Source organism: Pseudopodoces humilis, chromosome 3, assembly GCF_049639895.1.
Source record: "Pseudopodoces humilis isolate 2021_Gansu_Grassland_sample_001 chromosome 3, ASM4963989v1, whole genome shotgun sequence".
In the NCBI taxonomy this organism is placed as follows: Eukaryota; Metazoa; Chordata; class Aves; order Passeriformes; family Paridae; genus Pseudopodoces; species Pseudopodoces humilis.
In genome coordinates, this window is record NC_142202.1 from 6,656,920 (window position 1) to 6,680,048 (window position 23,129).

At 38.2% G+C, this 23,129-nt stretch overlaps 1 protein-coding gene and 1 non-coding gene across 6 annotated transcripts in view; both read left to right on the top strand.

The window, feature by feature from the left end:
* MACROD2 (mono-ADP ribosylhydrolase 2) overlaps positions 1-23,129 on the top strand; it is an 848,220-nt gene that overhangs the window by 370,061 nt on the left and 455,030 nt on the right. The gene's annotated exons all lie outside the window — the stretch shown is intronic.
* On the top strand, positions 11,635-11,805 carry LOC148184566 (U2 spliceosomal RNA). Its single transcript, XR_015772340.1, has one exon. It is a non-coding gene; the product is annotated as a U2 spliceosomal RNA (small nuclear RNA).

Sequence of the window (23,129 nt, forward strand, 5' to 3'; positions counted from 1 at the left end):
GCATTACAGTATGATCAAGGTATAATTTTTAAGGCCTACGTTCATTAAATCTTTTTAGAACAGTTATCCCAGAGTTCCTGGTTGGTTGTTGTTGTTGCTGTTTTTATTAGGAAGTTGACCTCATACTTTGAGTAAGGGTCTAAAAATTTTTAAGGGGCTATGGTTCTGGTTTTTTCTTGCAGAACATCTGCCTAAGTTGTTCAAAGTTACCGTGAGGCTCTGGAAACCCCTGTTTTCTCACAGAGGTGAGCTGTGCTCTGCAGGAAGAATGGAACTGGGTGGGACAAATCTATAACAAGTGCACCTTTATTGAGAATCTGGAACTGAACTCAGGATCTTTCTGTACTGTTAGAAAATACTTTATGGAACGGGTAGATGTGTACGCTATCACAGAAGATAATCTGCTACCTCTGTCTTTTACTTCAATTGTTTAGGTACCAGATTTTTGATAAGTGGATCTTGTAATGGATGATATGGATGTCAGCATCAATATGCTGCTTTGTAGCGGGATATCAGTTTGGCTTTTTAGTTGACAGAAACAAAGCAAGAATCCAAACAAGCAGTTGACATCAAAAAAATAACAATCCAAACAAACCAATTCCAATTTTTTGCAGTTTACAAATACCAGAAATTACATACAGAGGCTATGCATTAAAAGAAACTCAGAGAGTTACAAATGCTTGCAGTTTTGCCTAAGTCTTCACCTTTGTATATGATTGTCATAATTTAGTTCTTGATAATGTGATCATAGAACTCTAAAGATTTTTTTTTGACTGCAGAAGCGGAAATGGCTCTAGGAATCAGGCATATGGCTCCATGAGTTAGGCTTGTGTGGTGAAGGAGCTCAGTTATATTATATTGTATTTATAATATATTATTTTTGCTGAAATCATGAGGTGGGAGCTGTGTGAAAGAGAAGAGATAGAACTGTTATTATTTCATTGTGTGGCCACCATCCTCTCCTTGGTGGAGGACCTGGCATCATCACCTCAGGCAGGCAGCACCAGCTGACATTCCCATTCCCAGAGCAAAGAGCTGGAGGCCAGGGCAACCTCAGCTCCTACAGCTGCCACTGAAATCAGCAGGGAGATGCTCTGAACCCCATAAAATGCTAACAAGTGCTGAATACCCTTAGTGGGTGGACCTGCCGGCTTTTCACATGGACGTGCAGGAATCTTGGAGCCAATTGACCTTCGTCTTGCTGTGCCCCCGTATCCCAGCTTTTATCCAGGAAATGATAAAATGCTTTTGTCAGAAGGGAGTGGGAGAGTTTGCAAACAGTAAATAGCTTTGTTGCAAGTTAGCATACTGACCACCAGGAAAACTTGATGATATTAAGCATTTTGCATTCAAAGCGAAACCAGAAGGGTGTTAAAAGGCAGCCAGAAATCACAACAATGCCAATTATTAACTAGTTTCTTTTCATTCAGTGAGACCCTGTGTTTGTAGAGGGGCAGAGGAAAGATGCAGCTTGTTAACAAGTGTTCGGAGCTAAAAGGGTGACATTTTAAATTAGCGTATTTGTAATAATAAAGGAACATAAAGCTTGTATCTGTTAAAAGGAAATTTAAAAATGAAACCTCTTTCCTGCCCTTCAACTGAGAATCTTACAATTATGTTAAATCCCAAAATGTGGCTTCATCATTCATTTCCTTTTTACCAGAATGTAAAATAATAGGAGCTTGAGGGTTTAGTGTATTAAAAAAAAAAAAAGTAATCCTTTTTCATTATAACTTCTGGTAGTGTTTTAATTAAAGGTATTAGGAGAACTGTCATGAGTAACACATTTTTAAATTCTTGTACATTGTGCTAAAGAATATCTAGGAAGGGGATTATGTGCATAATTTGTTCACTCACAGTGAAGTAGACCAGATTTTGTTATTCTTTACTGCTTATCACCTGCAGCTTGATCATGTGTATTTACATGGCAGAGAGGAAGAATAGGAGTGTCTTTGTGTGAGAGCTTCTTGCATCTCATAACAAATCCAGACTATTTTTGGCAAAGTTCAGTGTTGTTTATTCATACTGAAAGAAACTGAAACTACCAAAATTTTGACAAACATTTAAAGTTAAGACCAAGAAAAGTATTTACCTGGCTTTGCGGCTTTTTTCTTTCTCCTCACCACCTTTCCCCACGTACCTCCCAAGTATGCCCTCATAGCTTATTTCAGCCAGTATTTGTTTGCATGTGCCACCTTCAACCAAAGTTTTTGGTGATTTATTCCTATGGCCCTTGCTGTTCTGTTGGGATCATGAGCTGTTTCCTGCCTGGCATCCTGGGATCACTCCGTGCTGCCCCAGTGATGAGGTGGTACCTTTTCCAACAACTTAAGAGAATAATCCAACAGAATTCATTGCAAGCTTCCCCTGATCTGGGGTTCAGCTTTTTAAGCCAGTGCTTTCCTTTTTTTCTTAGAGAGTTTCCAGTAAGTCACTACCTGTAAAACTGTGTCTCAAGTACTTCACAGGAGTGAGGATGAGTAGTAAATTGTACTGGTTGCTTTTTGGAGTGAAAAGTTTGAGGTTTTAACCTCCAGTATTCTGAATGAGAAGGGGATGGAGGAAACAATTGGGGTTGTCCCCAGAAATGTTACTGTAATATTTTTTTGGTATAGATTTTGAAAAGCTTAAACTGTAAGCTTCTAGGAGGATATTTTAAAAGTAGAATAGTGCTTGCATCTATCTAAGCAAGGAGTGTGACCACCTTAACGGCTGCCAGTGCAGCTGACCTGGGTTTGAATGGAAAAGTCTTGTTGATTGATGTTTAAACAAAATGTTAATTTGTTTATGTGCCATGTGGTCCCAGTGGGACTTGCTTAGATGACCACATGCCTTGAAAAGCCAAAGTTTTGGGCTGGTACAAGGAATTTGTGCAGTTTTCTGTTCTTTGTACTGTTGTTTCCCTCCAGCAGATTTGATTCACTTATAAGGTGGCTTTAAGAAGGTCTTTTTACTTTCATGTTTAGCTGAAGGAAGTTAAACTTGTGCCTGAATTCAGCTGCAGTTACTGTCTATAAACACATAAACCCAATTATTAGGTGAGTCAGGGTTATTTTTCAAGGAGAAAAAGTATACCTCTGAAATAACAGCATGTGCTGGATTCTCTGTTTGGACTGGAGGAAGAGCTGTGTGGTTTCACTATTGTGCTTTTTTAACAATTAGTAAATAATCTGAGTTAACTTTTTCCTGTTTAATTTCTGAGTTATTTAGCTGACTGCTGATTGACCAGCTATGCTGAAGGAAGATGGGAAAATCTGTTCAGATGCCCCTATTTTTCTTTTCCTACTTTTTTTCCTTTTTCCTTTATCTTTTTTCTTTTTTATTATTTTTCTTTTTTCTTTTTTCTTTTTTGTTTTTTCTTCTTAGGATCTCACCTCATTACAAGGTAGGTAAGGTGGCCTAATTTTTTTTACCCAGATAATTAACATCCATTCAGAAATGTGGGTCTTCCTTGCATTTTTTTCCCCAGATGTATGCTTCTCAAATTTAGTTACAATAATACAATAAATGCGAATTTATACTCCTATGAATGTAGCAAAGGGAGCATAAAATAAATTCATACTTATTCCCATCTGTGCTTGGTATGAGTGCTGATATACTCCTAAAAAAATAGGTCCAAGTGTTTCATCAAACACAAAATTTTGTCTTTTTTTATTACACAAAAGCAAACTATTTATCTTGCAAGTATTTGAAGATTTATAGAGTCCATGGGAAGAAATTTCTGCCCATTAATGCACATTATTAATGAATGCCTCTGGTTCATTTGGGAGTTTTGCATGTAGGAAACAACATTAATAGACTGGTGTGTGTGAAAATTTGTCTGAAGTGCCTGCAACAGTATTTACTTAAGTGCAGACGTCCCATGGAGATTTGGCAATGCCAGCACTTCAGCAGAGTGCCCAAGGTGAAATTTTATAAATTATACGTCAGGTGTTTCAGCTGGTTGTAACATTAACTAACTGCATCAGACATAATAAATGGTACTGTAAAAAGTAAATAATAGAATTGTTTGAGAAATTATTAAGGGTAAATAGTTGTTATAATTAGTACTTGTTGAGGTGGTATGAGATGCTAAATCTGAAAGCGTACAGGATTGTGTAGTGTGCCAGCTGACATGTCACTGAGTGAGCTCTGTCATTCTGCTGCCCCATCTGATCACTCCAAGAGCAGAATAAATTTTGAATAGCAGACTGTATGCTCTTCAAAGTACCCTCAGTTAAATGTTTTCTGTCTTTCTACTTGAGAATGTTTATATGCAGACAGAGGCACACTGTTTCTGGGACATCTCAGAAGACAAAACTAGAGCCTCTGCAATTTTTGATTCAATGGCTGTTGTGGTATCTCTCAGTTATTAGCAGTTTGACACTCATCCAGACCAGCTTTAGCTGCACTTGGAGCCATTGAGTGAATTGAAACTCTTGGCTTGACAGCAGATTTCACAGAAGCCCAGCAAACTTTGGGAGCTGGTTTAAAATCCTGGATAAGATGGGAAAACAACCCTCAAGGTGTCAAGTGTCTATACAGGGAATTTGAGGGCGTTTTCCATTTCCTTGTCAATGAGATGAAAATGGAGCTCTTTCCCTGAGAAGGTGGGAGACAGCAGGCACGCCATGTAATAGTATTTTGCAGGAGAGATAACGCCCTGTCCCACAGGAGGCAGGAGAGCAAGCTGGTGTCTGTCACCTTCCTCCCTTCCACAGCTGCACTTTAAGCTTAGGCTGCTGTGGGTAGAGGCCAGGCATTGGGTAAGTGGGGAGAACAAATAACTCTTACGGACTTTATTGCCATTATCCCTTCTGCAAAACCAAGGGAAGCCTCTGATAATTCACTGCTGGGAAAAATGACACATCCATTTTTTACCACCTCATGCATTTTCTTTTGATATGTTGGGCAAAGTGAAGAAGCATAAAATTGAAGCAGGGAAGGAAGAAGGGAGGAAAAAAGGAAGAGCAAGTCCTAAAGAGCATGTCATACAATGCCAGCCCTCAAAGCTAGAAAAACGCAGTTCAAAATTGCTGAATATGAAGCAAACATCACCTGGATCAGCTTTCCAGCATGACAGTGATAAACATGTGACCAGTAATTCAACCAGACAGAGAAGCCATTCAGGAATACAGATATCACGAAGCACTGCTCTGCTTATGCACCAGAAATGCAATATGTGAGCCGGGACTTCCCTGACAGCGCGCTGTCTCTCCTGGCCTCGCCTTTGATGAGCATCTTCCATGGGAAAGCGCAGCCTTTCTGATCCCATTAGAGGAGAGAGGCTCAGTCTCTGCGGTCCTTTTTGCAACCTGCGCGCTTTGTGAACCGCGCCGTGCACGGGGGATTTGTTGAGAGATGTATTGGGACCTAACATGCCACAGGCAGGCTTGTTACAGATGAAATCCTGTTGACAGAAGGGATTAGCTGCAACCCAGAGAGGAAAACAAGAAGTCATATATTTTAAGGGCAGTTGTGGTACAAAATTTTGATTATTTGTTGGGCATGTAGATAGTCGGGGCTTTGTGTTATTAGAAATTCTGTACCCTAGGAAACTGGCAGCGATTTCAGCCTGGTGCTGCCAAACTGTACTCCAAAATCTGAGGTTTCATATGAAAGAGGGGGAAAAAAGCAAAACAAACAGAAAACCCTCTATACCCTGCAGCTGCAGAGAAAATACTCAGAAACTCACTGTGACCAGGGTTGTGTTCTTGTCTTGAGTCAGCAATCAGCTTGAAGCAATACCTTTGAGAAGAGCGAACTGTACTGGTCATTTCAATGCATGTGATGTATGAAGCCTGACATGTTTGCACAGCAGCTAGTTCATTTCAGTGCTTTTTTTTGGTGAAAATCTCAATATCATGCATGCTGTTTGAGAACATATTTTCTTAGGACGCAAAAAATGAACCAGAATGGAGGTCTATTATTTGTCATGTAAATAAGAATTAATGTTAAACATAACTTCTGCCCTTCTTCTCTCCTCACCCCACACCCCCCAAAGAAAAAGGCGGGGGGGAAGCAACTTTTCAAATGGTGGAGAAATGGATAAACAAGGGATATTTTCTTTGCCCAATGGAAAAAGCTTTAGTCATATCCAGACTCTTGAAAAAAATCAAAACAAATCCCCCCCCTTCTTCCTACTAACCCCTACATTCTCTGTAGCACCATATGCCCCAACTTACAATTATCCAGCTTTTCATACATTCCACTTCTGCTCCGACAGCTATACAATGTACAACAATTGGTCAGAGTCAGAAGGCAAATCTGGGAGGCACCAAGAATAAAGAATTCAGTGCCAGTTTAAAACAAACGTAGTGAATATGGAAGTAAATAACATAAGTAAAACTGGATACTGATGGTGTTTTTTCATTTCCGTGTGTCTGTCTAAATGGCCAGTCTCCAATTCATGTAAACAGTACTGTGAATTCCCCTTTTTGCTTCAGCTTTGCTGAATTTACATTTAGAGGCTGCAAAATGCAGGGGATCTTGAACTTCATGCTCATGATCGCCCGGAGGAACCTGTTAATCAGTGCAACTATTGTATGGTTATATGGCTCACATTATGTTTGAGCATTGGAGCTCAACATGAGAAAAGCGCTGTAATTGCTAACAATTAGTACTGGGTAAGCCTCACAAGGTTTACTTAAGAGTTCCCTCATGCCAGATTCATATCCAGAAAGTATCTGAAATATCTGAACCATTTAAGAGTCTGGGAGATAATACTTTGTCATTGTAGAAGGCAGAAGACTTGTGTATGAAAGGGCAAGGGGATTGTGAAATAATTACTGGCTCTGCATTTAATTTGAGTCAATGAAAATGCCAGAATGATTGAAGTGTTTATGCTGAAGATCAAGGAGTTATATTGGAATAGGGTAATCAAAACCAGGGACATCTCCTTTAAATTTTTTAATATTTATCAGGGAGGAGATAGTGGAGGACTATCAGAGTATAGCGAGGGGAGTGTTGGAAGGAAAGTCAGGATCAGAGGTCACACCTGTGTGAAGTGATGGTTTGAAAATGACAAGTAAAAATAGAAATATGCTTCACTTGACAGTGATGAATGAGTTCCTTGACCTGAGGAGGAAGACTGGAGGTGGCTTTGCACTGTGGAGATGGTAATTTGATAGTGGCAATTATAGGTGAAAAAGTTATCCAGCAAAAATATGGTGGGGAAAATGCCTGCTCTCAATTAGGTGTGGTACTCATGCCCCTGAGCCTCAACTGCCAGGGTAGCTGTGCTTTTCTTCAGCTTGGAAAAACTTTCAGTTTGCCATTTTTCCATGCTTTCAGTGTGATTCTCCCATCCCTAATTTCATTCCACCTGTTCCCACTATGCCTTTTACTTCCTGTTTGTCTATGCTTTGCTTGCCTTCAGCACAGGAATATTTTGCATCAGTCACCTGTATTCTTCTTCTAACAGCACAAAACCTCATGAAGTTGGTGTGCTGCTGGGCCTGGCTCAGAGTCAATATTGCTAAACCTGGGACTGTACATACAGTTTCCACGATGTGGGAGGTGGGATCAGTCATATCTTTCTCACACATCTCTCATATCTCAAGGGCAAGAAAACATTTACCAGTGGCCTATAACTGTGCCTCTCTGCAAGCAATAAATGCCAAGTGTTTTGTCAGCTTTTCACATACCGAGCAAAAAGTACATTACAGGGTGTTGGTGGCCTCAGTTAGAACATGAAGCATGAATTTTGAGGTTAGGAGAGGTTTGCTCGCTTAAAAGAGGTTCTGATCAAGATGAATTACGAAAATGGTGATAAATGCTGCATTTTAAAAGGTACTAAACTGACTATTAATGTTTAAGGCAGAGCTCCAGGCAAACATGAGCAGCAGACTGAACCACCTACATTCATGTACCTTCCTCCTCCATAGCACTCAGCAGGAGAAGCTGAAGCATCCTGAACCCTACAGTCTTCCTAGAGGCCCAAAGAGTCAAAAGGCTTCAGACACTGTGTTCATGGGTTTTGTTCCTTTTGGTGTAGGCTTCTGTCTACCTGACCACATTAAGTCCCTCAGGTACGTGTGACATTGAGCCATTTTTCAGCTGGACGGACGGAGTACGTTGCAGTTTAGAATGGTGCAATTTATCATGTGTTTGGGCACCTCAAGCTTTATTTTGTTCTGAAATAAGGTGGATGGAAAATTTGAAATAATAAATAGTGAAATGTCATGTTTAGCACAGTTCTTTTCTTTTACAGTTCTTTGTAAAAATGTACCAAAGGTTTTTTCCTGAAGAGTTCAGTTTGAAACAAATAATGTTTCCTACATCAGATCAGGGTTTGATTGCTTGCCCACACAGTCAGGAGATAAGCAGCTACTTGCCAAGTTCCAGCCTGGATGCTATCATAACACCAGTTTGGAGACTCTCAACTCCAGTGACCCATTTGGGGAGCACTCAGATCCGTAGTTCTCACTCGTTCTCCTGCCCTGGATGTGAAGTCTGATTAGTGTTTAGACATTGCTTTGAGATAATGATAATGTGCCTTTTAATTAGCATCAATATTTCCAGTCTTTTGGGAAATAATAATGTGCTTCTTTTTTACTCCTTGACTGTTGACAGATGGCCACTTATTAAACATCATTAAATTCTGATATCAATCATTTTTGTGCTTTATAAAATATGCTCATCGTGTAAAGGAAATGATAAATATAGGAGGAAGATTTTCCACATGGATTGTGTAGACTTCGATGCAGTGCTGCAGCAGTAATTGATGGAGGGAGCCCTTGCTTTTTAAGACATTATAAGTAGAATTTCTGAGGCTTTGTTAGCTGCCTTTCAGTGTATATGTGTATGTTAGGAGCGGCTCTTGTATGGAAGTAGCCCGCATGCTTCTGAGACAAAGCCGCTATTTAAACCTTTAAAACCATGGACTTTTGAGAAGCCTGTGCTTATATGCAGAAAACATTTCATGCATTTACACAGGAATCCATATTGTATGTGGTTTTGTGAATGCCATGAAAAAGTGAAGATGGATTCCTGTGCGTCTGTTATTTGCAGCAAGGCTTTATTTGACTTGATGCATTCTTGGCAAGAGCCTCCAATTCATTACTTGTGAAACTTTGTTTAATGGGTACAATTACGATCTGCATTGTGCCCTTGCTCATCTTAATAGCAGTATTAATTTGCAGGAAGGGACAAAAATCATCTTGCAGAGTTATCAAGCCGTGTTTAGGCTTTCTGAATGCTAATTAATTCAGAGCTCAAATGCTGTACCTGCTGTTTAAAAGGCTGGCAGCTTGTATTCATCACCTGAGTGACAGCTGTTCTTTGCCTTTTATACTCTCAGAAAAAGAGTGGGGAAGATTAACTCCTTCCATGCTGGTGACTGCCATTTTGAAGGAACAATTATGTTCAACATTTAAATGTTAATTTTTTTTTTTTTCTTTAACAGATTTGCTTATTTTGACAGCATATTAGAGAAAGGATTGGTGACTGTATGTTGTTAAGAGAAATTTCTAAATATTTTTCCAAATCACAGTTATTTTTTTCTGAGCAAGGCAAAAAACCTCCAGTCTCAGTGACATTGGATTCCAAAACCAGATCCTTCATGTAAGCTAAAAGAGAAACAATTAAAATATTGTTAAGTCAGATTTGAATATTTACAGTGAGTATGGAATCCGAAGAATTTTTCTCCTGGAATCAAACCTCTTTTTTAAATATTTACTGTTAAGAAAATATTTATTAGTTGCAATTAAATTAAATATTTGCTTATGCCATTTAAATGTCACAGAAAGTAGAAAAGTACAGTTTTGTATTTTATATGCTGCATTCAAAGCTCACTGAGTTGCTATTTGTTAAACTGAACTCGCCTGCTCTAGGAAGAAGTGGTAGTCTTTGGTAATAAAGTAGGGGGCTTAAAGGCATGCAGGTGATTTAATTTAATTCAGTCTGAGAAAAAGTATCAACTTTTACAATGCAGATGTTCATATGCAGGTGGGAGAGGATTACACAGTTTGCCTGAGTGACTGAGGAAGTGAGATAGTGATACTGGATTAAGTTCCTTCTTTTTAACAGAGCAACCGGTAACTAAAATATATATGTTAGCTCCACTCCTCCATTCCCTCCTGCCCCAAATCAAAACACCTAAATTATACTACATTTTCTTTTTGGAGGAAACATGAGACAGGTCAGCAGTTGTTTCATGACAGAGGGTCTTGCTGAGCTATTGACACCAAACAAAATGCCACAAAATCTTACAGTTGGTGTTTTGGGGTAAATCCAAAGTTTTTTTCTTTTGTTACTTTAAAGACCTACAAAGTCTGGTATGCGTTTTGCTGCATAAATATTTCAGACATACAGGTGTGCAGTAGACATGTCATAATAATATAAAATTTTAATTCACCTTTTGGAGGCCCTGTATCTTTAGGGAAACTCGGGGTAGACTTGGCTAATACCTCGGGGCTTTGATTCTGCTCACATTGGGTTTTACGCATTCTGACTCGGTAAATCTCATTAAGCACATGCTTAACTTCAGTATTCACTGTTCCTTCTGTTGACTTCAATAGCAAATTAAGCACATGCTTAAATGTTGTTCAGAGCCTTAGGGAAAGGTGATTAAACAAAATAACAAAGCTATGCTTTTAAAATATTTTAACTCATTAAAATCCAGTGGATTTGCTGATACCGATTCACTGAAAACTGTGTATTGAAAGTTAAACAATTATGTTATAACTGGCTGTCTTGTGCAGCTTGGAGCACCAGCATCAGGATATTAGATGGGTATGACAAAACCTTTTCTTTTACTTGTGACCTGTGGTTGTATTCTTACAAATAATTAATGATTATGATGAATGATTGAAAATATCATTGGTAATAGAAAGGTTCCCAAGTTTGTTTACAAAGTGTTCTTGAAAATGAAAATATCTTTATAGAAATAGTTGTCTTTTTCCAAGTTACTAAAATCTTTTGTTACTACTCATTAACTTCAAAAGATGTCTTTAGTTTCCATGCACAGGGATGGTTTTTTGATGCTTTAGCAGTATTGACTTAGCGCTCCTCATGTGTTGACAATTTCTCTGCTAATTTATTGTGGAGTTTGATACCAAGTAATTGTGCTTTAGCAAGATTGATATTTAGTATTTGGATTAGTGTGCAAGATGCTCTAATGCAAGGATTAAGAAAATGCACTGCAGTACTTCTGGTTTTAATAATTTATTTATTAAAAATTGCCTCAACTTTTTAGAATTTTGTGAAATAGTTTCTGTAGGGGAGATGTGTTTCTAAAAAAAACCCTTTATGATTCAGAAAACAGAAGATTCCTTAAATATTTGGGACAGGGGGCATTGAAGCAGCAGGAGCTTGGAGGTCAGAGGGAAGGGCTAGGTGTTTTCTCTTTTTACTTGGTTTACCATAGAAGAAATAATTGGATCAAGACTGAAATATTTTGGGAGGCTAGACATGGCATCATTAACTTTCCCAAGTTCCTGTCCTGGAACACTTCCTGTGTGTGCAAAATCATGAGCTCATTCTGATCCTGGAGTGAGTTGTTTGGGGTCTGTAGTCTGTCTGCAGCTTTTTGAAATGAATCTGAGTGATAAAGCTGCATAATTGTTGTTACCGTGGTGTTAAAATCTTGGGATGATTCAGTCTCAGCGTGCGCACTGAGTCAGACCAAGAAACCATCCAGGCTGCTGATTCGTGTTTGCCTCTTGACCTTTTGGCAAAGATCAAGTGCAGCATATGTTTTTATCAGTTTAATATCTGTTATGTCCTCAGCTGGAGGATTTTATATGAAATGAGTTTGGGGATTGGGAAATGTACTAGGAGCTTACGCCACCCTCTCCATGCGTGAAGCCTGCTGGTGCTGTGTTTCTAGAATGGTGTGAAAAGAAAAAAGGAAAAAAAACCCCACAACTCCCTTAATGACCATAAAAGAGTGCAAAGGGAAGAACAGCAACAGAGCAAACATAGATTATGCCTCTCCACAGTGTTCTCTTAATTCCCACCAATTTTCAGCTCAGGGAGTTCCCAAGCATTCATAAAAAATAAAATAAAATAAAATAAAATAAAATAAAATAAAATAAAATAAAATAAAATAAAATAAAATAAAATAAATAAAGTGCACTTCTTATTTTTTTTTATTCTTGTTTTCACTGCCTTCTCAGTCTGTATTAATGTCTATTTTGCAACATTCAGTATTATAAAATCAGATTATCATCCTTGGTGTTGCCTTGTACCTACTGGGCACAGTGAGCCCACGCTTGTTCTCGTGCTTGCTGAAGAGCCAGTTCTTGCATCACTGGCGCTGTTTTCATTTTCACTGACCACTTTTACAGGTAGTATTTTTCTGAAAAACGAGATAAATAGCGATCAGAAATAACTGCAGAATTCATCAGGTAGGAAACACTCTGCATGATGGTGAAATGCAACATTCAGGATTTGATTTGGTTTGATTAAAGAGCATTGGAAAGGAACAGACATGATCAATATCTTTGAGGAAACACTATTTTTTTAAACTCAAGTGTTTAAAATATATAAAAAAGGCCCAAAACTATGGAGAGCTGGTGTTCACTTGAATATTTCTGACTGATTAAATACCAGCTCAGTCCATTTTGTACACTGGAGGTCCAGAGGTGTTTGTACATGCTGCAGTCAGTGGGTGGCTAACAGGAGCTGCTTTTATTTGGCCTGTGACACCTGTGTCACCGCTGAGGTCCATGTAATGCAGCAGGTGATCACAGCCATGGCTCAACAACATCTTTTAAAACACAACCAGGCCACTAAAGGCCACGATGATCTGACAGGGTGAAAACTGGGTGTTCTGCTGAAAAAAAATTAATTCAGACAGAGAGTGATCAAAATAATTTTTAGATGGCATCAGAGTTTGACCCTTCAAGGATGTTTTATTAAGTACGTGAGGTAATACAGAATGGAGGAACCCATGTCATTGTAAATTAGTGTCCTTGAGTAAAGTCTCATTACCAAGACACCTTCACTTTTTAAAATTATTTGACCTGCTGTGGTTAATAAAAAGGAAGTTAATTTGGTGTGACATTTTTGGTGGTAGCTTGGTGCACTACCAACTTAATTACAGTAAAATAAAGTAATAGTTTCAGAAAAAAAACCTAAACTTCATGTTCCTTGCATTTTAAATCACTGGGTGATTTACTAGTCATTATTTTTAGCTGCAGTATTTCAGTTAGGACACATTGAATAAAGCTTATGTAGGGGATGTGGAAGTAAGTGTTTGTTGATTGTAATTATTTTAACGTTACTATTTAATGGAAAATATTATATTTTGATTATTTAATATTTCTTAGATCCAAACCTTGAAGTCTACAAGACAGAAATCCACTGCAGCAAAATGCCATCTGATTACTATGCATGCTACGATGCTCACAGGTTATTGTCAATATCCAGTGTCTACTAGCAAGGAAGCTTTTGTTTGTCATGGGAACAAAATGATTGCTCCTTGTTTTTCTAGACTGCTGAGTTCTTTAAACGAAAAGCATTTTGATCCTGGAGTAAATATTGATTCTCTCTTTTCTCTCTCTGAGAAAATTAATTTAGTGTGTGTTATATGCAGCCAGGTGAGGTAAGGCCAGCTCAGGACCCCAAAGGCTACTTAAACCCGTGACATGGGCCAGCGTTCAAGAAGTGGCTTCATTACCCCTGGGTCAGCACAGACATGCTGGTTCTTTCAGAGAGCATCTCCTACAACAGAGCAGAGAAAGATTTGTGTGTGCCATGTGCCTATAGCAATAAGATCTCAGATTTCTCATTTTCAGCCAAAAAGTACTGGCAAAAATTGCCTTTTTGCCCACTCCCTTCTGAGTGGTTCTGTGCCTTAAACCCATGTGGTCTGGTTGAGGCCATGAGCACTAATGAACTGTGCATTCCAGAGACAGTCTTTGGAGAAACACAGTGATCTGCATTTTGCTGTGCAGATTTTTAACATGCAGAAGTCCTTTTCATAGTGCACTGGGGCAAAAGTAGAGTGGTTGGCAATAGCCAAGTCTTCCCTTTATCAATAGACTGAAAACATGGAAAAGGGAGCTCAGAGTGTTAATTAACTTACAAACCTGATTGAGCATCCACTGCTGTTGCCACTCCTCAGCTGACTGGGGCCATCCTGGGAGAGGAGCTCACACGTCCTTGATGCACAAACTGAGAGAATTGGCAAGAACAACACAGAGTTGGACAGATTTCCTTAAATAATCGTGCACTGCCACCTCCTCCTTTTAAAGAATTGCAGCCTTCCACCTCCTCATTTTTGCAGCTCTCTTAAGAAGAAACTGGGAAATATCTGAGCCTTTGCAAATGACAGCAGTTTGTCTGCAGCCATCACAGTGTTTGGTATCAATCCCTGTCTGTGTGTGTCCCTGTCGGATTCAAAGCCTAAGCTCACACTACTGTGGAAGCTGTGCCGTGCAAGTGCAAAATTTCTGCTGCCCCAACTCAAAACTTAACTTTCATCTGTAAATAAACAGACCAGATTGATTGGCTCCCTTTAGAGAGTGATACTATGGGATGATGATTTCACCATTAAAAAAGCAATAATTATCATTCTAAGAAAATAGTTCTAGTGGAATTTATTGCAACATGATTAGCTTCATTATTTGTGAAGTCTGTGTAAGCTTCTGACATCTTGAAGCGCTGAATATCATTGTAAAACTGTTTCTTCATGTTGATGTGTGGTACACGGGGTTTTTTATTATATCCTCAGCCATTTCCTTAGTAAAATGTTTTGAAATGATGAAGAAAATGGAAAAAGGGGAAGGAAATGTTAGGGACTCTACATCTCTAGCACTATGTTGACTGTACATCTGAGGCACCATGTTATCATGCCTTTCTTCCAGAGCCAGCACTGTTGAATTTATGTTGAATTCACATTTAATTTAATTTTTTATTTTTGACTCCTAATATTATTTTTTAAAACTTCCACCACAAATAGAAAAAAAATTACAAAAAGGGCTAACATATAACTTGCTCCTTGTGAGCCTCAGAAGGCACAGTCCTACCAATGACTTTCTGAAAACAGTTAAGATTGTTTAACAAGGTTTGAAGCTAAAACAAGGACTCCCATATGATCTGTATTACTTCTCCTCAAGGGAATGCATTTTCTTAAAGTGATGATTTATGAGATTCAATACTAATGTCAAACTTCATTCTGCCATGCAAAGTAACATAATTAAAATTATGTTATTTAAAACCAAATTAAAATTTATGTTATTTAAAACCAAAATAGCAGAACACAAACAGCAGAACATTGTTGAGCTTGTAGATATTTCCACATAGGTGATGTAGAGTTTGATGGAAAAGTGATACGAATGTTTTAAGCATGTCCATGTTGGATGTAAGAAAAACAAGCCTTAAGCAATTTTGCTATTTCCCTCAGAAAGATTTTATCCAGAGAGAAAGATGGAATATTTATGTGCAATAGCAGCTGCATATTTTTAGAATAATCTTGAATTCTTTTATAGTAAGTCTCTGTGTGATTAGAAAATAGATACAAATCAGATGAGGTAACAGTTTGTCCCATTTGTGTGAAGTGGTTTTCCAGGATAAAATTACATTTCCTTCTAAATGCAGTATTCATTTGGGAGTAAATTAATTAAGGCTGAGTGGATAAGTATCTGCTGTCATTCTGCAGTCATGACATGGCAAGACACTAGCTATTGACATGCAAAACTCATTTGTACATGGAAAAAGTAAAGCGTCTGTGCCTGTTACTTTTAGTGCTGTTATGTGATACTTTGAATAAATTACTTAATTCCATGTTCAAAATACTCAAAGGTTCAGTATTTTATTGTTGGTGTTCTTAACTTAGATTGCAATAGTGTAACAGCTTTTTCCTGATTGGAGAGCTTCACTCATGAGACAGGAATGTGGTCTCTGCACTGTGCCCTAACAGGTTTATTATTTTATCTGTGCTATGGTTAGAACAATGGAATATGAATATAATGTAGATCAGGCATCCCACAATGACTCTCAGGTTGGGCTTCCCTCAGGGATCTTCACTGATGGATAGGACTGATGGGGGGAGGTATTGTTGGGGGGGGTCATAATTTGAGTTACTTAATTACTCTGTACATGCTGGAAAACTGGGTGGTTTCCTTGTTCCTCTTCAAGGGGAGATTTCATGCAGAAGAAATGCATTAATTTCTTTCATGTTTAAAGCAGTCCATTAGGACAACAGAGAAGTGCACATTGGCTTTCCATTGAGCTTTTGCAGATCACTGGCTTGATGTCTATGTGTGTTTAAACAAAATTGCTTCCTGTGCTTAGTCCAGTCATCCTGTGTCATATTCTGTTGAATGACTTTTCTTCCCTAAAACTAAACTAATTGCAAAATGGTTTTTACATAACGACACTGACTGTAAAGGTATGTGTTTCTACATAAGTGTTCTTTTGTGTGGTTTCTCTGCAATACTGTTTCAAAGAGGTGGATGAAAAATCAAGGGCTGAATCTTTGCTGTCTTCAAGTGAATATTATGAGAGATGATAAAGCTGGAGTTTAATCATAAACTTTTCCCTTTCCTGACAGTACTGACATTTATTTTCTAGACAGATTAATCTTAGATAACGAGTTGTTTTGATCATGTATGGCGTTGATGCAAAACTAAGGCACATACTTTTTTACCCCAAACCTCTGAATTGTCTTTAAAAGACTGAAAGCCTAAAAGCTGATATTGTGCAAAGACTTAAGAACTATTCTAAAAGTTACTTCATTCAGCTGGCTTAAGCCTGGGGTAACAAACCACTGCTGGTCCATGTGCAGGGCAATCTATCACACAGTGGACATGCCCTGGCACATAGCACTGGAGCCTGAATATTTAGTAACATTCTTTTTTTTTATCATTGGAAACTCCACCTGTGGCTCTTGCTGTGAGTGAAGTTGAGTGGAAGCCCGTGACCCCCGTGAGTCTGATTCACACTAAGCTTTTTAGAGGGTTTCACAGCAGTGTCTGCACTTCTCACTGTGTAATTGTCCAAACAGCCTCCACCAGAACAAGAACAGGAAATGTTGGTGTGTGAAAGAGGGAAAAACAATTGAAGTGGGAGATGCTAAATACAAAAAATACAAGGGGAAGCCCTGACCAGACTGAAGCTCAGAACTTACATCTTTCATTTTAGCATCCCTTTTTGTATGAAGAGCAATGAAAAGGAGCATGGTATTCCAAAGTGTGGGGATTTGCATCTGCAGTACATTGTTGGATACTGGGGCAAAATTTTGGTCCTGTGGTTGGCTTCCACAGTCACTTTGGGAAGCATGATATTAACTATTTCTTTGTGGAGGAGTATTAAAGCACGTGTAATTCAGCTAAGGTAGCAAATTTAGTCCTTGAACCTTTGTGTTTCTGTGATTTTAAAAATATTTTGCTGTATGTAGGGCTTTTTGGTTTTGGTTTTGTTTAATGGGTTGTCTAATCTAAAGGCCACATAAAAGCCTTCAAGTCTAACCTTTTCATTTTGCTTGACACTGTTGAAGAAGATAAGAGGGGAATGCTGTCAGAAAGTTTACACAGAGGATGGAGAGGGGTGGTGGTGAAGGGGACAATGACTTCAGCCATGGTTTTCTCCCTCCTGCTGCAACAAGGCATCTGTATTCTCTGCTGGGTGCAACCAGCCTGCAGGAAGCTTTCCTTCCTGCAAGCAACAAGTAAGTCAGGAAATCTGGGAAATTAACGACATCAGAGGTGGACTTTTGGTGACTTGTTTAAAAAATAAATAAATAAAAAAAATATGTATGGATGTTGAAGGGTAATGATGGGAAGAACACGAGGATGGGCTTGGGTATACTTCCATCTGCAGTGTTGTAGAGGAATACTGCTATGGCATCAGGTACCATGAGCTTCCAGCCATCCACCATAGAGACAGATCTTCCATTTCACATACAAAGGTGGGAGCTCAGTAAAAGCTCAACTTGCAGCTGCCTGACACTTCTGGGGGACCACTGGCAATAGTGAAGGAAGAAGATGGAAAGTTCCTGGGCTGAGATTATCTGAAGCCTTCTCTTACCATATAATAGCTTGTTATACCATCATATTCAGGCAAATATGTACAGTGTAACAATATGCCAGTTATTTTGCCTAAGCAGTCAGACTCTTCATTTTGTGCTGCAGAAACAGACAACTCTTTTCAATTGCTTTGGTATGCTATGCTCTTTAATTAGATAGTCTATAGGCAGCACTCTCCAATATTGTTTCAGAAAATGAATAGCATGTGTGGTGCCTACATTGAGCTGCAAGCGAAGTGCAGACTGACATAAGTTCTTGTTATTTGCTTCCATATGAACAGCTCTAAGTGCCCCTTTTTGAGAAATGCACATTTGCTGCATTCTGGCTCAGGGGAGGCTGCATGTCTATTTGACATGCTCTCAGTAGAGAATTGCTTATCCATGCCTGATCCTGATGGGTTTCACCTTCCAAAAGTAACTAGCATAGGTCAAAAGTTGGCAAGATGGATTGAAAAGTGCTTCCAGGTGATGGAAAGGCTTCTGGTAACTAAGTGGAGGAATTTGAAATCCAATCTATTCTCAATGGAAAACCAGCAAATAGTCCATGTTTCAGCACAGACAAGCTGTTCCAGTATCTTAAGTGCTGACATACGCGAGTTTTGCAAACAACACAGACTTGAATCAACTAGTTTTGCATCAAAGATACAAATTCAAAGTATCTTCTTTAATGGTCTGCTATATGCCTAAAGAACTTTGTTTACTAGTTCAGTGCAGTGTTAGTGGTCACACCTGAATATGAATGTCTCCAGACTCCTTCCTCCTCCAGGTCTTACATTCATTGATTTTGGCATGCCTAATTTCTTGTTTCTTTCCCCATCTAAATTCATAGTATTTTCCTTTCTATAGCTGAATCCTTCCTTCCTTTATCTGAATAGACAACGTTTTCATCTTTCCTGTTTTCTCATCCAAATTTCTTTTTCCTGTTGACTTTTTTCACTCTTGTCTGTTTGGCATGTTTAGGTTCTTCCATATGCCATTTCTTCACAAGTTGTTCCCATATTGTCCAATACTTTGAGGAAAACACAAGTTCTCAGTTGTTACCTATTCCTCTACATGAAGGAGAGCATGCTGTGAGCGTGGGATGAAAGAGGGGGTCTGGTTGGGCAAAGATGATTTTATTCCTCCGTGATTTTCTTAGCTGCTTTTCCTTGCCTTCCATTCCTTCCATCTGTCTCTGACTGTAAGCAGAGCGTAAAGCAAAGGAAGGGCCAAGTGTCTGTTAGGTTTCCTGTTAAAATACAGAATAATGATGATGATGATGTGAGTCAGAGACTGGGCACAACAGCATAGAAGTGCTTTAGGTATATTTCTTTATTATAATTTTCCTTCATTTTATTCCAGTGTTTGTCTTTTTTTTTTTCCTATTTGTACCTCTCCTTGCTCATGTACACAACTGAGATATTATAGGAGATCTTTAATCAAAGATGGTTACTTTCTCATTTCCCTGGAACAGGGAGTTACATTAGCATAGGAATCATATCAGGAGTTGTAAGCTGCCCTCCGTGGATTTGTGCAAGAATAATGAAACCCCTTGTTAAACCTATACTCATACATCCTCACCCTGTCCTTTTCAGATCATGGATTTCTATCTCAAACCAGGGTATGCAAATTTCTAGTTTAAATTCAGAACCAAACAAGGCAAACAGCTCTTACAGTTGTTTTGGTATAATCTTTTAAAACAGTTTCAAAACCTAAATTCTCCCAATAAGGGCAATCAGCAAAGTCAGATTTCCACAGTACAGGAGCAATTGTTTGGCTGACTTGAGCAAGCTCTCCTACTACTGACTGACTACTGAGATTAAGTGGAATTTCTAGCAAGTCTGGTTACAATGGATCAAGCACCATATCTCTAGTTGTACTTATGTGTTGCAAGCCTTATGTGTTGCAGTAGATATTTATTTTAGCACAGTCATTTTATGGTGCTTAGAGTATTTTCCTACTCTGCATTGCTGCTACTGTAGATAATGGATGACCACTCTGTTAATGTTTGATGGCAGTTACAATGCTCCTCTCCCAGCCTTTAGTGTCCTTATGTCTTTATACTAGAACTGACCTTCAGGGACAGTAAACATATTGTTTGGCAACAAGTTAATTACAGACTTTATCTTCCAAAAACAGTCATGTCATGGGTGGGATAATTAAGATGTCCTTGGAAGTGAAAAAACTTTGTGACTTACAGTAATGCTCCAGCGTAGGTGTTAGAAACAGAGGTCACAGAAATATTACAAGAGCTGTGTACTCATGTTATTTTGACTAAATAATTCTCCTCTTCAGGCTATAAAAGTGAAAGATGGGCTTAAATGATATGTATGGCAATGGAGTCTGTAAGTCTGTAAAGAAAAACAAAGGAATTGCGTTGTCCAGGGGTATGATGGGCAAGCAGAACTGATTGTATTTGATTTACTGTAGGATTCATTACTAGGGTTTATTTTGTTTTTCTCCCCTTTCCTCCTTTTAAGGCCTCTGTCTTTTGTTAAATAGTTAGAATCATATTGACCCTTTCTGATTTTGTAATGTGACCTTCATGGTGATAAATAGCTAATTATTTGCAATTGAATTAGGCTATGAATTTAAATATGACAGAAACAGTTGTACCTGTGATTACCTTCAGCATGGCTATGGGGATTAAGTTTAGCACAGTATGAGTACTTTGCAGATATATTCTTTCTGAAATGGAATACTGCAACTAGTGGAGACTATCATAAAGACATTAATGAGCTCTGTGGTACATAAATTTTTGTTTGGTTTATTTCCTGAAAAATTTTGGGGAGGGAGGGGAAGAGTGTCTACTGGTGACAACTGAAGTTCCTCTTCTGGAGTGTTCACTCTCTAAGCTGGAAGCATTTCGTTTGGGTGAAGTTAGGAAGTATTTTTTTCACAATGTACATTCAAAAGAGGACACTGAGCATTCTGAAAAGTTGGAGCCCCTGGAGGGGCACAGGACAGTGTTATTGTGTGAGTGCCACTTGAATGAAAGTCCTTTTTGGCTGGCTGGATTAGGGCAGGATGCAGAGTTTAACAGCCCCAGCACATCTTTGTATTGACAGGGAACTAAGGATGAATACACTCATCAGTGCAATTTAAAGATCTGAGTTGTACTATTTGAAAAAAGCATGGATTCTGCACATGTTCTCTTTCTCAAAACCTGGATCTAGGAGATCAATAGGTCTGCTAATGAGCTACTTCTGAGCTGCTGTTTTCTGTTTCAGGTTTTCTACTCAGAAACTTACATTCCAGCAGAAATAAGTAGTTCCTTTTTTAATAGTCAGTATTACCATGAACAATCAATTATGAATTTTATTTTATTCATACATTCAAATTCATAATAGTTAATTTTATTTTCTTCAATAGAAGGGAGATCACAGTACAGCCACAATATATGGCAGGTGATGAGTCATTCCTTGCCAAAATGTAGCGGGAGTATGAAGGGTTGGAACATACTTTTTGTGTTCTTTTTCTGGGTATCTGTTTGTTAGGATGAGACTATTTAAGCGTCCCAACATATGAGAAAAAGAGAATAAAATGGGATCTAAGCACAAAGATTGATGGCATGCTGTCATTCAGGTGTAATGCAGCTCTGTTAACATCCTCATGTGTAAGTGATACAGTTACACAGAATGTCCTGGCTGGGTGTAAACTACCTGCAAAGCAATAGAGTAACACCTTCAAAATGATTAATTTTGGGGCTGTCTTGGTGACTATCTTGAAAGTTAAATCCCTCCATCTTTGCGCTTATAAAAATGTTGTCCATATATTTGGGTATGGTGTGTTCAAGAAAAGTCAGATAATCTCTTCCAGATTCCTTCATTATTAAATGGCACTGGAATGTGATTTTTACTGTGCAAATTGTTTCAGGGGTTCCATATTTTGAAATCCCATCTCCAGCCCTTATCCGGAAACTAGTTCATATTTGTTTTACCTTCTGCACTACATGAGAGCTGAGCTCAGTTGATCTCTCAGTCAGGATGAGGTACATCTTAAAATGAAGTTATCAATGAACATCACATGCACCATCATTCTCATTTTCATATAAAGTAGACAGTTGTTATGAGCAAGCTTTTCACTTTTGTACGTTATATTTTTTTAATATCTAGTTTCCCCCTTGATTTTTTTTTTTTATAAACTTCATAGCCTATTTTCACATTGTCTGTGTTGTTTATCAGGTTTACCTGTGTTTTCAGTATAATATGGTTCTGTTGGATTTCATTTGAGCATTTTTTCTGCATAACTATGTGCAAATAAGGGTTCTGATAATCCCTTTCTTTTTAAATCAGCCAGTTTAATACTTCTGTCACTGTTGCATGGAGATGAGAGACTTGACCTATTTTTTAAAATGAGCTTTTTAGCTTTGTTAGCTACAGGAGAACAGAATTTTATAATTTTTAGAATTTATTATTTAATTAGTTTCCATTAGGATTTGCTGGTGCACACATGGATGATTTAATTGTGATCATTTGCAATGGAACTTAGTGGAATTCTTTTCTTGTAACTCCTTGGTGCTTGTTAGGATTCCTCAGCCTTTGATTTTGACCTGCTGTGTCGGCTTCAGCTTTGCTACATAAAAGTTGCTTGGATTCTGCTGAAATATATAGATCATTCCATTTCATATGCAAAAGGCATGAAAGGTGATTCATACACAATTACAACTATTTCTGATGTGACATTTACCCCAGAACTATATTAAGTTGTTAGCCCTGGAAAAAAAAAAGTATTTTGTTAATGCTATTCTGTATTCAATGGCTTTGATGGTACTTGTTGCAGATGTTTCAGATTACCGTCAAAACTTCATTATCAGTGATAATATATTAATGCAATAAGTTGCATTAGAGTTATTGACATTAAGACATTAAGACAGAGGGGTTGACTGAATGACTGTTGCAATATATCATTAGGTTGGTGTAATAAGATATGTATGCACTGATCCTTCACAGCTTTCATATAAAATCTGTTAGAGACTGAATTCCCTTGCTGCACTGTTACCATTCCTAGAGTGACTATTACCATTTTGTCCTATGATTCTTGAAGAGGAGATGCATATGTTATAGAAACTCCACGTAACAGAGTTGAAACTACATTTTCTTACAATTTTTATTTCAATATTGATATGACTGAAACTAATAATATCATTATAAAGTTAACAGAATGGGTAGCCTTGCATCTCTATAATAAACCAGAT